The sequence below is a fragment of the Pelophylax lessonae genome (genome assembly GCF_965119305.1).
Source record: "Pelophylax lessonae genome assembly, chromosome: 5".
Taxonomy (NCBI): Eukaryota; Metazoa; Chordata; class Amphibia; order Anura; family Ranidae; genus Pelophylax; species Pelophylax lessonae.
Window position 1 is genome coordinate 238,996,559 of NC_138772.1, and position 16,081 is coordinate 239,012,639.

Genomic DNA, 16,081 nt, shown 5'->3' on the forward strand with positions numbered 1-16,081 from the left:
GAAGATCTCACAGGAACACTGGAGAAAAAAAAAGCTGTCTAAAAAATCCTTTAAGAAAAAATTCTTGCCAGGACCGAAGATCCCAGCAAGGTATCTAGGTCCTTACTCCTAACTAGACAGAAAATAACTGATTTGCTGAGGCAGAGAGAGAGAGGATATACCCTCTGGGACTGCCCCTAGGGTGTGGCCAGAGCTTTTTAATTTCCTGTCTAGTCCTGCTCCTGTGGAGGCAACATAACCCGAAGGTGGTGTATCACCGAGGACTACGTCTGTCAATGAGCGCTAGAGAAATTTAGATTTTTACACTTTTTTGGGGGGGAATTTCATATAAAAAAAATGTGAAAAATATTGTTATTTTTTCAAAATTGTCGCTCTTTTTTTGTTTATAGCGCAAAAAGTAAAAAATCGCACAGGTGAAGAAAGCTCTATTTGTGGGAAAAAAAGGACGTAAATTTTGTTTGGGTACGGCGTTGCATGACCGCGCATTTGTCAGTTAAAGTCGCACAGTGCCGAATCGCAAAAAGTGGCCCAGACGTAAGACAGCAAAATCCTCCGGTGGTAAAGTGGTTAACAGCGTAGCAATGAGCGATTCTGACAAACCTATATCCTTTAGCACCTGGCTTTCAACAACCAAGCCGTTAAAGCCAGCGACTGTAAAGCAGGATGGAAGATTGGCCATTGGGACAGCAGATCTTCCCTGATCTTACCAGATCAGCATATCAAGTCCGACGAGACCAGTCTGGAGCCACTAGAATGACCGGAATTCTCTTCTGATTCTATCCTGCGCAGGAGTCTTGGCAGAAGTTTTAGAGGGGGAAAGGCTTAAATCAGACAATACAGACTCCAAGCAGCCAATAGGGCGTCTTTGGCATCAGCTAGAGCAGTGGTTCTCAACTCTGGTCCTCAGGACCCACTAACAGGCCAGATTTTAAGTATCAGCTTGGGGAGATGCAAACTAGAATTCTGCAATCACTGAGAAGCATAATATATCACCTGTGATGTATTTCAGTTATCTTGCAAACCTGGCCTGTTGGTGGGTCCCGAAGCCCGGATTTGAGAACCACTGAGCTAGAGGATCCCGAGACTGTCACAAACCTATGTACCTTCCTGTTGAGACGAGAGGTAAAGGAGTATCCAACCAAAAACGACTGATGAAACACCTTCGGGTGAAGTGACCATTCCCCATGGTCCAAAGCCTGTCGACTGTGGTAATCCGCTTGCCAATTTCCCCCCCCCCTCGAATGTGTACAGCCTAGAGAGTTGGAACAAACTGTTCTACCCACCTTACAACTTTGGCTACTTCCCGAGCCGCCATGGCACTTCTTGTGCCCCCTTGGTGATTGACATAGGCCATGGCATTGTCCGATTGAATACGTACAGGACACCCCTGAAGACGAATTGTCCAATGAGTCAGACAAAGTCTGACCACTCTGAGTTCCAGTACATTGATCAGCAGTCTGGACCCCGAAGAGTCCAGACTACCTGAGCACAATCTGTGCCGAGGATACCGCCCCACCCAGACAGGTTGGCATCCATGGTGACAACTGTCCAGTACAGGGGAGAAAGGATTTTTCCAGATGAAGTGTCGGAGAACGAAGCCACCGGATCAGGGACCCCCCTCGTACCACGGCTCAACAGGATCAGATGGTCTAGAAACCGAGATTCTTGTCCCATTTCACCAGAATCTCTCTTTGCAGAGATCTTGTGTGGAACTGTGCAAACGGAACCACCTCAAAAAGGTAGACACCATCAGGCCCATCATCCGCATGCATCCTGGAGGAATGACCGTCTGCTGGACAACAGAAGCTTGATTGCCTCCTGCAATTTCTGGAGTTTTTCCAGAGGAAGAAGCACTCTGGCTGAGGCTGAGTCCAGAGTCAGACCCAGATAGTCCAGTCTCGTGGACGAAAACAGAGCAGACTTCTGAAGGTTCAGAATCCAACCAAACTCCCTCAGAGTTTGCTCCATCTCCAAGATGTCCATCAGATTATTTCAGCCTGATAATATACCGAAGGACCACTGCTGACCCAGACAGTCTAGAAAGCAAGGGAGCCACATCCAAAGACGCATTCACAGATAAACTGTAGCCCCCTGGACCAAATGATCTGCCAGCTCAACAAAAGCAAGAGGAAGCTGCTCCCCCTCCAAGTTTGGCCCACTCGGTCAGAATTTGCAACGCCAGGGCAATAGTAAAAACCGGCCTATGCGCCGACCCGGCCACCGTGACATACAGCGGGTCAGAGCCTCCGACCACTTATCAGCTGGATCCTTAACCACTTTACCACCGGAGGATTTTGCTGTCTTCCGTCCAGGCCACTTTTTGCGATTCGGCGCTGTGCGACTTTAACTGACAATTGTGCGGTCGTGCGACGCTGTACCCAAACGAAATTTACGTACTTTTTTTTCCCACAAACAGAGCTTTCTTTTGGTGGTATTTGATCACCTGTGCGATTTTTACTTTTTTTGCGCTATAAACAAAAAAAAGCGTTTATTTTGAAAAAATAATATTTTTAACATTTTTCTATATGAAATTCCCCCCCAAAAAAATTTAAAAATCAAATTTTTTTTAAATTTTTGGCCAATTTGTTTTCTGCTACCTATGTTTGGTAAAAAAAATTGCAATAAGCGTATTTTGATTGGTTTGCGCAAAAGTTATTGCGTTTACTAAGGGAAAGATTTCTGTCATTTTTGGTGGTTTTTTTTTTAACGCGTAATGGCGGCGATCTGCGATTTTTTTGCGGGACTGCGACATTGCGGCGGACAGATCGGACCCTTGACTGACATTTTTGACACTTTTGAGGGTACCAGTGACATTACTACAGTAATCAGTGCTATACATATGCACTGTTACTGTAAAAATGACACTGGCAGTGAAGGGGTTAATTTTATTGGAGAGGGAGGGGTTAATGTATGCCTGGTGCTTACTGACGTGTGGGGGGGGAGGTGACTTTGTGAGACAGGGACAGATCGGATGTCCAGCTATGCTGAACAGTCCGATCTGTCACTCCCTGTCACTATGGAGATCCGCCCGCTCTGTTTACACAGGCGGGCGGATCTCCTCACTCGATTCCCCGACGATCGGGGCAGAGCAGCGGCGATCGCCGCTGCTCCTTCCCTGGCCCGACTCCCGCTGTGAATGAAAACAGCGGGAGCGCACCTCCGGCGGCGCGCGAGCACCGCCTACAGGGGGAGGAGTCCAGCGACGTAGGTCATAAGGATACCAGAGTGCAAAACGCATAGGGATCGTAAAAGTTATTTTTGGACAGCCCCACTGTTTTGTGACAATATTGTCAAAATATGCGGGCAAGGGGAACACCTTCGCCACCTCGTAAGGGCTGTGGGTGCCAAAAGGGACTGGCGCCTCCGGCGCAGCATCAGCCTTATCCTACATCTTTAAAGTTTCATGCCCTGACACATTCAGTGCATCCAACACCACCTTTTCATGTGCAGCTAGAGGAGCAGAGGAATCATCCTCACTATCTGAGCATGCAGGGTACGTGGAGGCAGACCCAGAAGGGTAATTCGCATCCATGGTTACGTATGGGTGTGATTCTCTAAACAGTTCAAAATTAATACATAGGTTTTCCAACATCCCGTGAGATTTACTATCAGTTTTTTGGTGCCTCAGGCCAAAGGGGTTTTGGGATTTTTTAGGCAAGAAATAGGTAGCATAAAAAGTTTAACCATTTATTGGAAGGTGAATTCTTTTTACAGTGCAAATATATACATTTTGTGCAGGATATTGAGTAACCCTGTGGTGAAGAGGTGATAAGAAGTTAAAGCTATGTGACAAGGTGATATGGTGACTGTTAGAGTTGTTCTCTGTATTCCGTGTTAAAAACACACAGTTGTGGGTTGAAACAGAGAAGAAACGTCTTTAAATCCGATACGTTTCGGCTTTTAAGCCTTTTTCAGGGATATCACCATATCTGAAAAATATTGTAAAGTTTTTTAAAGTCATCCATTTGGCCAAGGAATTATTTCCATGGTGTAGGGGATTAACTAAAGCTTACATTGTGTTTTTTTCTTTCAATAACTTTTATTTAAGAACAACAAGTGAACATAACATCCAAGTACAATAAATGTTGAGAAGGTAACATAACTGCGGAGATATAGCAGTAGCAATAGTACAAGGTAGAACATAGGTTGAAGACATCCAGGGCATATGCTAATAGTCCTTAGAACAGAGCAGTACTGAAAACACCGGAGATTCAATGCGCAGTGAGGAAACAAAAATAGTTACATAGTTACATAGTAGGTGAGGTTGAATAAAGACAATAGTCCATCCAGTTCAACCTGTGTAGGTGTGTGTGGCTGTAATCATCTCCCATACCCCTGAATGTTCTGATCCTTGAGATGTAAGTCTAAGAGTCTTTTGAAAGCCACCATACTACCATGCATGAAAAAAAGGAACCATTGAGGTTTCAAAGTTGTCAAGCCTGTCAACTAGTTCCCTGTCCCAAAGGGAAGCATATGTGAGCAAGGTTAGATAAGAAAATTAGATCAGTAAATAGCTAAATACACCTGGAACAGTTCAGTATCCAATTAGGGTGCTATCTCCCATGTCATACATAACATAATGGCAACTAGTTACCTCTCAATAACATGAAGAAAGGGCCCTAGGGCCCAGTGAAGAGGGAAGTGTCAGAGGATCAGAAGTAGGGAAGGAAGAGAAGGAGAAGAGAGGAGAGAATAGGACAGAAGTAAGGGGGTACAGCCAGTCCCCAGGAAACAACAGTATGACAATCTAATTTATGGTCACTCCGGGAACCAGTGAGATACCTACGTATGTTGCCCAGGGCTCCCAAATTAGTTCAAATTTGGGTACCGTGTTGGTCAGGACACTGACCATTTTTTCTTGGGTCATTATCCAGGTTATTTTATTCCTCATCTTCCTGATGGAGACCCTGGGCAATTTCCAGGATCCCGCTATGGCGATTTTGGCTCCCAGTAGTACATTGTGTTTTTTTGCCTTCTCCATGTCTGAGAGTCTTATCGTCTTAGTGTCCCTCAATCGCAGCGAGAACTGGAGTTACTGCCTCTAAAATTGATATATTGGTAATTATAGCAGCAGGCCCTTACTGACCTGATTCACAACACCAATATCATCATAAAGCCCTCTGATAAGGGGGGCAATGTAGTTGTGATGGACAGGTTGCAATTAGGGATGATCGAACTTTTGAAAAGTTCGGTTCGACCAGAACACCCGAACTTCCCGAAAGTTCGGTTCGGATTTCAGAACCCCATTGAAATCAATGGGACCCGAACTTCGGTAATCAAAAAACACAATTTTGAAGCCCTAAAACCAAATAAATGCCCCTAAAAAGTGCCTAGGGTTCTGGGTCATGCCCCAGGGACTATTAATCACACAAAAAAAAAAGTTCTTAAAAATTGTCGTTTTTGAAAAAATTAAAAAAAAAAAAAAGATTTTTGTATTTAGTGTCTGGGGGGTCTAAAAGGCGTACATGTGAAGTTTCAGCTCTGTAGCATGTCCAGAACAAGAATTATAGCATACCAAACCTTCAAAAATGACTTTTTTGCTTAACCGCACCTTTCTTTTGCTCCTAACCAACGGCACAGCCAATGTGTATGATGGGGACATAATGCAGTGCACTGGAAACAAGATTAGAGGTTTTTTTTTGGAAAAAGGTGCTGTCTCTTTAAATGTGCATATAATTAACGGGTGTATTTCCACAATGGGGCTATTATTACCAAATGTTTTCAAGAAGTCAAAAGATGTATGTAGATGCACTTTATTTCATGTAAAATGGTGTTTGGTGCACTTTAACTTGAATTCTCACAAGAAACAGACATATATGCACGGATACATTGAGGGTTAGGGTTAGGGGCCACAATGTAGTGCAGAGTGAACAAGATTGACTTTGACTTTGAATAGAAGTAAAGGATGCTTAAAAATTGGGCCTTTTGTGGTGCCGACGATGCCTTGACACCATATCCCTATGAAAGTGCTGGTCATGAAGGCAATAATTGCCTTTGTAAGGAAAAAAATTACAATGATATGCATCTGTGTGAGAGGTGCGCAAAAATTGTTGTTTGGGTGTTGGCGGAGCCATACCACTGTAAGCCCAAAGAGCTGGTGCTGAAGAAGGCGTAAAAATTATGAAGGTGTGCACCTGTGGAACAGGTGCGCAAACATTGTAGTTTTGGTGTTGGCGGAGCCTCCCCACCATAACCCCAAAGAGCTGGTTTTGAAGGAGGCCCAAAAATTGTAAAGGTGTGCACCTGTGGAACAGGTTCGCAAACATGGTAGTTTTTGTTTAGCGTAGCCTCCCCACCGTAACCCCAAAGAGCTGGTGTGAAGGAGGCCCAAAAATTGTAAAGGTGTGCACCTGTGGAACAGGTTCGCAAACATGGTAGTTTTTGTTTAGCGTAGCCTCCCCACCATAACCCCAAAGAGCTGGTTTTGAAGGAGGCCCAAAAATTGTAAAGGTGTGCACCTGTGGAACAGGTTCGCAAACATGGTAGTTTTTGTTTAGCATAGCCTCCCCACTGCAACCCCAAAGAGCTGGTGTTGAAGGAGGCCCAAAAATTGTAAAGGTGTGCACCTGTGGAACAGGTTCGCAAACATGGTAGTTTTTGTTTAGCATAGCCTCCCCACCGCAACCCCAAAGAGCTGGTGTTGAAGGAGGCCCAAAAATTGTAAAGGTGTGCACCTGAATGAGAGGAGGGTTTGAGTGTGGCACCATGGTCCAGGCTTAAACTGAGGCTCAGCAGCCACATCACAACGATAGCCTAGTCTACAAGGTCTGCATCAGGTGCATCAAAGCTTGATATCCACGACTGATTCATTTTAATGAATGTCAAACGGTCGACTGAGTCGGTGTAGAGTCTCGTTTGATGGTCTGTGATGAATCCTCCTGCTGCGCTGAATGCCCGTTCCGATGGGACACTGGAAGCAGGGCAGGCCAACAACTCCATGGCATACTTGGCCAGTTCTGGCCAGTGGTCTAATCTTAAGACCCAGTATGCCAGTGGATCGGCTTCATCACATGAAAAGCCCTCTGTGTCACTTTGTGCCCTGACGTAATTGTCCACCATGTGATGCAGACGCTGTCGATGCGATGTGGCAGCTGAGAGGCCTTGGCGGTGAGGACTAAAAAAAGACCGAAAGGCATCCGTCAACAGCACTCCTTCTCCAACGCTCCTCTCGTGACCAGCAGTAGAATCCATGGTAGGTTGTCCCCGCCCCTGCACCCTACAGGAGTCGGGGAACGTGTTCACCAGAATCCTCTTGAGACTGTCCTCAAGGGATTTGATCCTGTGGACTCTCTGGGTGGATGGGAAAAGCTCAGAGACTTTTGACTTGTACCGGTGGTCAAGTAGGGTGGCTAACCAATAGTGGTCAGTCTGTTTAATGGCCTTGATTATGGGGTCCTTTCGCAGGCTCTGAAGCATGATGTTTGCCATGCGTCGCAAATTAGCGAAGGCCTCAGAAGCTGACTCCTCGGGGTCACTCAAAACGACATTATCTTGAACGGGCTCCTCCTCCTCCCAGCCACGCACTACTCCAAAGTGTCCCGAGGGAGTCAAACTAGGCCTTGCAGATTGCCGCATGTCTTCCTCCTCCTCCTCAAACCCTGCAAAAGTTCCCGCAGAATCGTCCTCCTCCTCCTCTTCCACCCCTGGATCCTGCTCGGGCCTCTGGGAGCTAGGCATAATGGGGTCAGGATTCTCAGGATAAAGGGGGCCTTGAGAGGCAAGGAAGTCCTCCTCTTCCTCCTGCTGCTCTGCCTCCAGTGCCCTGTCCATAATGCCACACAGTGTGCGCTCCAACAAAAACAGTACCGGTAGGGTGTCACTGATGCATGCGCTGTCCCGGCTGACATCCTTGTGGCCTCCTCAAATGGCAAGAGGACAGCGCATGCATCCTTAATCAACAGCCACTGCCGTGGTGAAAAGAAGCTCAGGTGCGCAGAGCCAGTGCTGGTGCCGTACTCACAGAGATATTCATTGAGGGCCCTCTGCTGCATGTACAGGCGCTGCAGCATAGCCAAGGTGGAGTTCCAGCGGGTGGGCATGTCACAGACGAGGCGGTGTACCGGCAGGTGAAACTCGCGCTGCACTTCGGCCAAACGTGCAGTGGCACTGTACGACCGCCTGAAGTGACTGCACACCCTTCTTGCCATCCTTAGCACATCCTGCATTCCCAGGTACGAGTTCAAAAACCGCTGTACCACGAGATTCAGGACATGCGCCAGGCATGGCACATGGGTTAACTTTCCCTGACGAAGGGCGGCCAGAAGGTTTGACCCATTATCAGTAACCACCATCCCTGGCTGCAGCTGGCGTGGTGTCAACCACCTCTGGGCCTGTGCCTGCAGAGCCCCAAGAATCTCAGGGGCAGTGTGCTGCCTGCTCCCTAGACACACAAGCTGCAGACATAGAATAGCCCTTTGAACGCTTACGTGGTACCTCATCATATTCAAAGGACCATTCTGCAGAGGAGGGCATGGAGGAGGTAGAGGAGGAGGAGCAGGAGGGGGTAGAAGTGATCGATCTACCCGGATCAGCGACACCACCAGCTGTTTGCTGACGTGGGGGCAACACTGGCTGCAATCCCTTCCGCTGGCAAGCAGTGTCACACAGTGAGCAGTGACAGAAATGTACTGTCCCTGCCCATGTTTGCTTGACCAAGTGTCAGCCGTCAAGTGTATCTTACGGCTGACTGACTTGGCCAGGGACGACACTACATTGCCTTCCACATGTTGGTATAGGGATGTCAGGGCCTTACGGGCAAAGTAATGCCGACTTGGCACCTGCCACTGTGGAACTGCACATTTTTCGAAGTCACGGAAGGGAGCAGACTCTACCAGGTTAAATGGTAACAGTTGCAGAGCCAGTAGTTTTGCCAAACTACTGTTTAGACGCTGGGCATGTGGGTGGCGGTGAGTATACATTTTTTTTTTTTTCGTTCCAGCATGTGTGGAATCGAAATTTGGCGTCTAGATGTTACAGCTGGTGGTGTGCTGGAGGTAGATGCGACACTGCCTGCTATATCATCATCCCTGTCAGTGGAGGCTGCCAACAGATGACGAGTGACTACAGCAGGGCCAGGAACAGACTGATGTGCAGGTGGAGCACGAGGAGGAGCGCGAGGAGGACTAGGAGGCCGACTGACCGATCTTTGGCCCTTTTGTGGGTTCTTCAAATGCTCCTGCCAACGGGCCGAGTGGTGGGTTGTCAAATGCCTGTTTAGGCAGCTTGTACCCAGGTGGTTGACATTTTTGCCACCTTTTATACCCTTCCTACAAATCTTGCAGATCGCAACTGTTTTGTCTGCATGGGATGTCTCAAAAAAGGCCCAGCAAGAAGGTTTGTATAGTGGCCCGGGAGACAACAGGTGCGGCCTTAGATGGAGCGGGCCATCTGCTCTCCCCTCTTGCTTGCTCTGCCTCCTCCTCAAACTCCGACCCAACATCAGACTCCATAAAGGACTGAGCATCAGGCTGGAGTAGATGGCCGACACTGTGGTCAAACAGACCCAACTTCTGACATGACAGAGGAGTCAGCTGAGCTAAGGGAGGACGTGAGGTGGACATGGACTCATCTGTATTTGTTCTGACAACTGCAGAAGACTGACCACTTTTCTCTGCCTGGGTCACTGTAGTTGCAGATGATGCCGATGATGAGGGTTTGGTCATATAGTCCACCACCTCCTGTACATACTGTGGACGTATAGCTTGGCCACTGCCGGAGAACAATCCAAATGGTGGCCTGGCTGAGGACTGACCACCACGTCCACCCCTGCCTCTAGACACCCTAGAAGCTGTGCCCCTTTCCGCAGCAGGGCCACGTATGCCTTTTCTTGGTCTACCAGGCATATTTGTCACTGAGGCGTTGGCAACTGTGTGCGGTGAAAAACGCACACTGCTATGCGACCCACAGTTGTCGCTGGATACAGCACAGCAGATGCGTGTCACGCACAGTTGCAAAGCCTTTTGCACAGTGGACCTAACGCTTTGAACAACAGGCGTTAAGTTGTCACTGTATTTTGCTGCCTAGCAAACACGTATACCTGCTGTAGATATATCAATTCAGCAGCACTGTGCAACGTGCTCACTACACAGAACCCTCACACTTTCACTTTCCCTACAGAAACTCAATTATTAAATCTAACTAATGTAGTACAAAGTTCCCTAACTACACTAGATATCCCTTTCCTCGCACTAAATAAAAAGCTCCATACAGCAGAAGACAGACACTGTCCCTTAAATTTTTTTTTTTTTTTTTTTTGTAACTCAAAAAACCAGCACAATCGCTGTATCCAACTACACTGGCTGTAAGCTGAATGCAATTCTGCTATATGGTGCTTTAGAACCACTCGTTTATGCAGAAAATGTAGTGTAGCAAAGCAGGAGTCAGAGAAATGCTTCCACTCTCTTCAACAGGCTATGTATCACTGTGCTAGGGTTTAGGCGGGGCTATCATATATACTGTGGGGCGTATTCACTCCTGATTGGCCTCTGGTCCCCGTAGTCACTCCAATCACGTTCCTAGGAGACTCTTGCCCCCTCATTGGCTTTTGCTGACGTTTCTGGGCCAATCACGGGCTTTTAAAGTGCATTTTGGGCCAGTGCATTTTGGGCGGTTCTGGTGGCTGAATACCGAACTTTTACCGCAAAAAGTTCGGTATTCGGCCGAATATCGAACATCCAATGTTCGGGTCGAACCGAACCGTTCGATCATCCCTAGTTGCAATATGAAAATATGTGCCTAAAGATACTGTCCAACCAGGACTGGTACTCCGTTATCCCCCCAGAAACGGTGCAAACATTGTCAGATAGGTATAGAGCGCTCATTTTGGCCGCCTACCATCAAAATATTATTGATCATGACCTATACCCATTTCTCAGAGTCCAGTGGCCAATCACGCCCACATTTTACGTGCTCCCCAAGGTTCACAAGAACCTTGGGGCCCCGCCTGGGCGTCCAATTGTCTCAGGGGTGGGATCGGAAACTGAGCCAGCCAGTCAATAAGTGGACAGTCACCTGAGACCTCTTATCCAGGGCTTACCCTCGTATTTAAAGGACACCCTGGAGCTGCTTAGAGTGGTTGAAGGAGTGGTGGTCCCTGCACATGCTTTGTTAGTGGCGATTGATATCGAAGCTCTTTATTCCAGTATTCCCCATGGGAAGGGCACTGAAGTGGTGTCATCATTCCTATATGAGCAGGACTGCTCAAAGTGGCCGACTGTTGATTTTATAATTCTTCTCCTGGATCACATTTTGCGATCCAACGTCTTCATATTTAAGGACGTCACCTACCTCCAGGCAATGGGGACTTCATGTGCCCCGTCATACGCGACCCTGTACCTGGGGGGTGGGAAAGATACATTTTCAATGACGACGCCTTGTCGCTATACCTGCGTCATATTCTCATATGGTGCAGGTATATCGACGACGTGTTCGTCATTTGGACAGGGGACGTACATGAGCTACACGAGTTCATGGATCTGTTGGCTGTGAACCCCTACAATTTAAAATTTACAATGCAATTTAGCGCAGAGAGCCTTCCGTTTCTGGACACCCGGTTATTTCTGGACAATGATCGAATGTTGCGCACAACGCTTTACCGTAAGGAAACTGCCGGTAACACGATTCTGCACTTTACAAGTAGCCACCCTCAGTCTTTGGTTAGAAGTATCCCCTTTGGCCAGTACCTCTGACTAAGGAGGAACTGTGCCAGGGAGAAGACTTCGAAACTGAGGCTCGTGCTCTAAGAAACAGACTTAAACAGAGAGGATACAGTAAAAATGTCCTTCGGAAAGCTTATAATAAAGCAAAAGCCCACACGAGAGATGAGCTAATCTTTAACTTTAACAGGAGGACTAAAAAGAATGAGAAACTTGTCACTACATACCATAGTCACCATTCTGAAATTAGATCTATCATATCACGTAACTGGCACTTCCTTACGGATGATAGAACAATTTCCAGATTTGTGCGTGATCGTCCAGAGATTGTTTATAGAAAATCAAGATCTCTGAAAGACTCAATTGTCCACAGCCACTACCATCATGAGGACATTTCAAATGAATGACCACGTAGGGGTATGTACCCCTGTGGTCAGTGCAATGTGTGCCCCTGGATTCTTGAAGGGGCGACATGTAGGCTCCCCAATGGCACTGTGCACAGACCTAGAGGCTATGCGGATTGCCAAACAGAGGGGGGCGTTTACATCGCACTCTGTATCTGTGGCTCATTTTATGTGGGCAAGATCAAGGACCACCTATATTATATGGAGGTGGGTTTAGTGTACACCCCTATTTGTAAGCACGTTGGTGGTTTCATAATTTCAATCCAAATGTAATTAGGTTTTATGTTCTAGAAGCAATTAATCCCAATGTTCGTGGCGGTGACTTTGATAATAATGTCCTCAAACAAGAGGCCAGGTGGATCTATAATCTAAATGCGACCTCTCCACTGTGGCTAAACTCCATGATTTCTTACCAACCCTATTTAAAATAAAATAAACTGAAATTGAACCAAATGTAACTTGGGACCCACAAGTTAGGGTAAAATGGGGGGTTTTGAAATGGAGATCCTAGATAGTATTGACATGCGTGTGTCAGAACCCCTTTTCAAATGTAGGGCTTGAATGTACAGTCTTATGAGGTCCCCCTTTTTTTCCCTCCCCCCCTTTTTCTGAGGTACCTGGGACATCACCCTCTCGGTGTGTGTTGATGCTGACTTATAATTATGAATTTCAGATGAATTCTGTATTTGCAGCCATATTGGCGTATTTTGTATATATACATAATGTGCTGGACTTTGTCTAATTTTTGCTGTAGTTATGGACCTAGTTACATGATCGCCCATTGATGCCTTGTGCTGCCTCCTTGGGGTTCAATCTGATGGGAGCTGTGCCTTTTGGAGGAGCTGTTCGGGCGCCAAGCCCGGTGGGTGTTGCTTGGGCTTCTGTCCGCACACTTCCGGTCCAGCGGTTTGCCGGATTCAGGATGTGGCCGCGCCCAGCGTGACGCCATCGCGCTGGACGCTTGTGATCATCCTTCAGCGCCCGCGCCGGAAGTGACGGTTCGTCACTTCCGGCGGAGTCCGGTATTTAGGGAGCAGACGCGCGGCATGATTTGCGGCTGCCTGGAGTCTCTCTCCCCCCTTCGTAGGAACCTCTTTACCGCCCGAACGTACAGTTACCCATAACAAGGTAGGAATACCAAGGCTCTTAAGGGGATTGTTTACTCTTCTGATACACATGGACATTAATAGGGGGAATGCTGATGTCCTCTTCTTTGATGTTTCTCTTCTGCTCTGGTTAACCCTCTAAGTTTTTTCAATGCAACAACATATGTTATGAATATTTATGAAACTATACTAATCACCTTATTGGCCCCTGTTGGATTACTGGTCATTGGAGGGATGTAACAATCCCTGAACTAAAGGCATTAACCTATATTTCTCTTTTTTCTTGAATCCTTATATATGTTGACTGTACTGAATAAGCTACGAGGAATCTGCTCTGCTGAAGTGACTAACCTCCATGGCCCTATTGTGTCTATATATATATATATATATATATATATATATATATATATATATATATATATGCACAGGTTTGTGCCATTGTGGTATAAAGATCAGTGGAAACCTCTGTTTAACCCTTTGTTTAACTCTAAACTCATCAATCTTTTCGAAAGTTTTATGCTGACAATGACCCCAGAATCACTCCTTATGATTGCCACTTTCTTTATAGACGGGAACCATATGATGTACGGGGCGATGTATCTTATACAAGTGTGTCCATTCCATGTCAGTCCAAAGTGACTGATCCGAGGGTATTGGACTCAACACCTCTTCCTTGTTATTGGTCCCTGGTAACTGGCCTTTGGTTTGTCTAGGGGCCTCAGCCCCCCCCTCTATGTTTGGCTCCTTTTGGCTGCCTGTGGTATCAGTAGGGCGAGCAGTCCGGATCTTACAGTTGTTTCTAAATTTCTTCATGTAACTTGGTGAGCATTAAACTATTTTTGTCTAATGGTTTTTTCTTTGACAAAAATTTATTGTATTTTATATCGTATATGAATTATGTATTTTGTTCTAATGGTTGTATTTTCTTTTTGGAATAGTCCACCTGGGATGTTATAAGTGGTCTTTTGAAAAAGCTAGATGGCGAAACGCGTCAAGACCCGTCCCTAATTGGCTGTGACTACAATGGTTATTCTATGTATTGTACTAGATTTGGATTGGCTTCAGTCCAGACCTTTTTACTGTCTTTACTGTGTAAACTTTTTATCTACTCTAATAAAATGGATGTCATAATTTATCGTATGCATTATTTATTTTGAATTCTAACTCACCAAGTTGGTAACCCTCCTTATCATCCCATTTTTTACTGGGGTAGTAGGTGCCCTCCCATCTGTTGGTTGGGAGCTCGCTCTATCCATATTTTATTTATATGCCTAACCGGGATTGGAGGACTACCCATTTTAGTGAATTACCCAACAATCATTTCTCTTTGTAACATGTGATATATTGGTAATTAGCATTGAAATAAAAAATGATCATTTTGGTATGAAAAGAGTATAATACTCTTATGTATTTGTACTTGGTGTATGGTAAAATTTATTTTGCTATAAAAAGAGCGTTGTACCTGATGTCTTTATCATATAAATGGCATCATAGCAGACATACAACCTGGAAAATCAAATGATGTGTAAAAAATCCATTCACAAATCAACATGGGATGACACATCCATTCACCTAAATACTTGTCCAGCTTATGTTAAGCTACCTGTTTCTTCCACTACACTACAAAGACTCTTCAGTGGAGAACCTCATTTGAACCTTCTTTACATCTCTCCCCATGGGACCTCCAATAGTTCTTTGATATATCAATAGAAACCCTTACGGAGACCCTCCCCCACCCTGTTTCCTTATTTTCATCTCTCCCCTCTTTTTGCTTTCACCTGAAAGACTTAAGAATATACTGCTGAATAAGATAATAAATATATGTAATCAGATTATAATATTATATTGTGTGCTGTTTTATTTTCTGCTTATTGTCTACCAATAACCAAATGTAAGCCCTCCTGTATTAATGAGAAAGTCTATCCTCCGTCCTATGCCCTCTCAAATTGCACCCGGCACACCCAGCCTCAGGAAATGCATGAGGCGCTTTTTGGAGTGTTGAGGAACAACGCCTTAGGGCCTTCTTCCCCCTCCCCACACCATCGGGCTTTCACACTCCATCAATCTGTGTAGGCGGCTATTTGTGGAGCTGCAGTGACCGCGACCTCCACTAAGGTGCGCGCGCAGCGTCTGCCTGCGAATGCGCACTTGGATGGAGACCGTGTGACGGCCGCTGAATGCAAGGATCCCGGAAGTGCACAGTGCGCAGGCGCAGGTCTCTATAAATAGCCGGGGAACGCTGCAGAGTGCCAGTTCCCTCCGAGAGAGGGAAGGAGAAGCATCTGCGGAAGCACTGCCTGAGACATCCAAACGCAAGTTCCTTTCAAGTGCCATCTTTAGGGGAATAAATACTTTTTCCAACTACTTTTTGCTTCACTTTGTTATTTAATTACCTTCATGGAATTTTTTTTGCACTTTTACTTAAAGCAAACAGTCCACATCCGTGAACAAATATACAGCAGGACAACAAATAGCAAATGATGTGATATCCTGCATTAACCCCTTGTAGATGGCTTTCATTTGAAGCACTATGCATGTGAAATAACTGTAAAAAGGTACAAAACTCTTTTTATAGCAAAATAAATTTTACCACACGCCAAGTACAAATAAATAGAGTATTATACTCTTTGCATACCAAAATGATAATTTTTTATTTCAAAGCTAATTACTAATATATAAATTTTAGAGGCAGTAACTCCAGTTCTCGCTGCGATTGAAGGACACTAAGAGGAAAAGACTAACTAAGAGGAAGGCAAAAAACCACAATGCAAGCTTTATTTCATCCCCTACACGATTGAAACGTCCGGCCCGCACAATCGTTGCGTCCCCCCCGTGCCGCTGTGTCAGAAGGAGCCGATGACTCCGTCCTGACACTGAGTCTCCGAAAAGGGTGGACCCAGGGCGCAGAGCAGTGCGC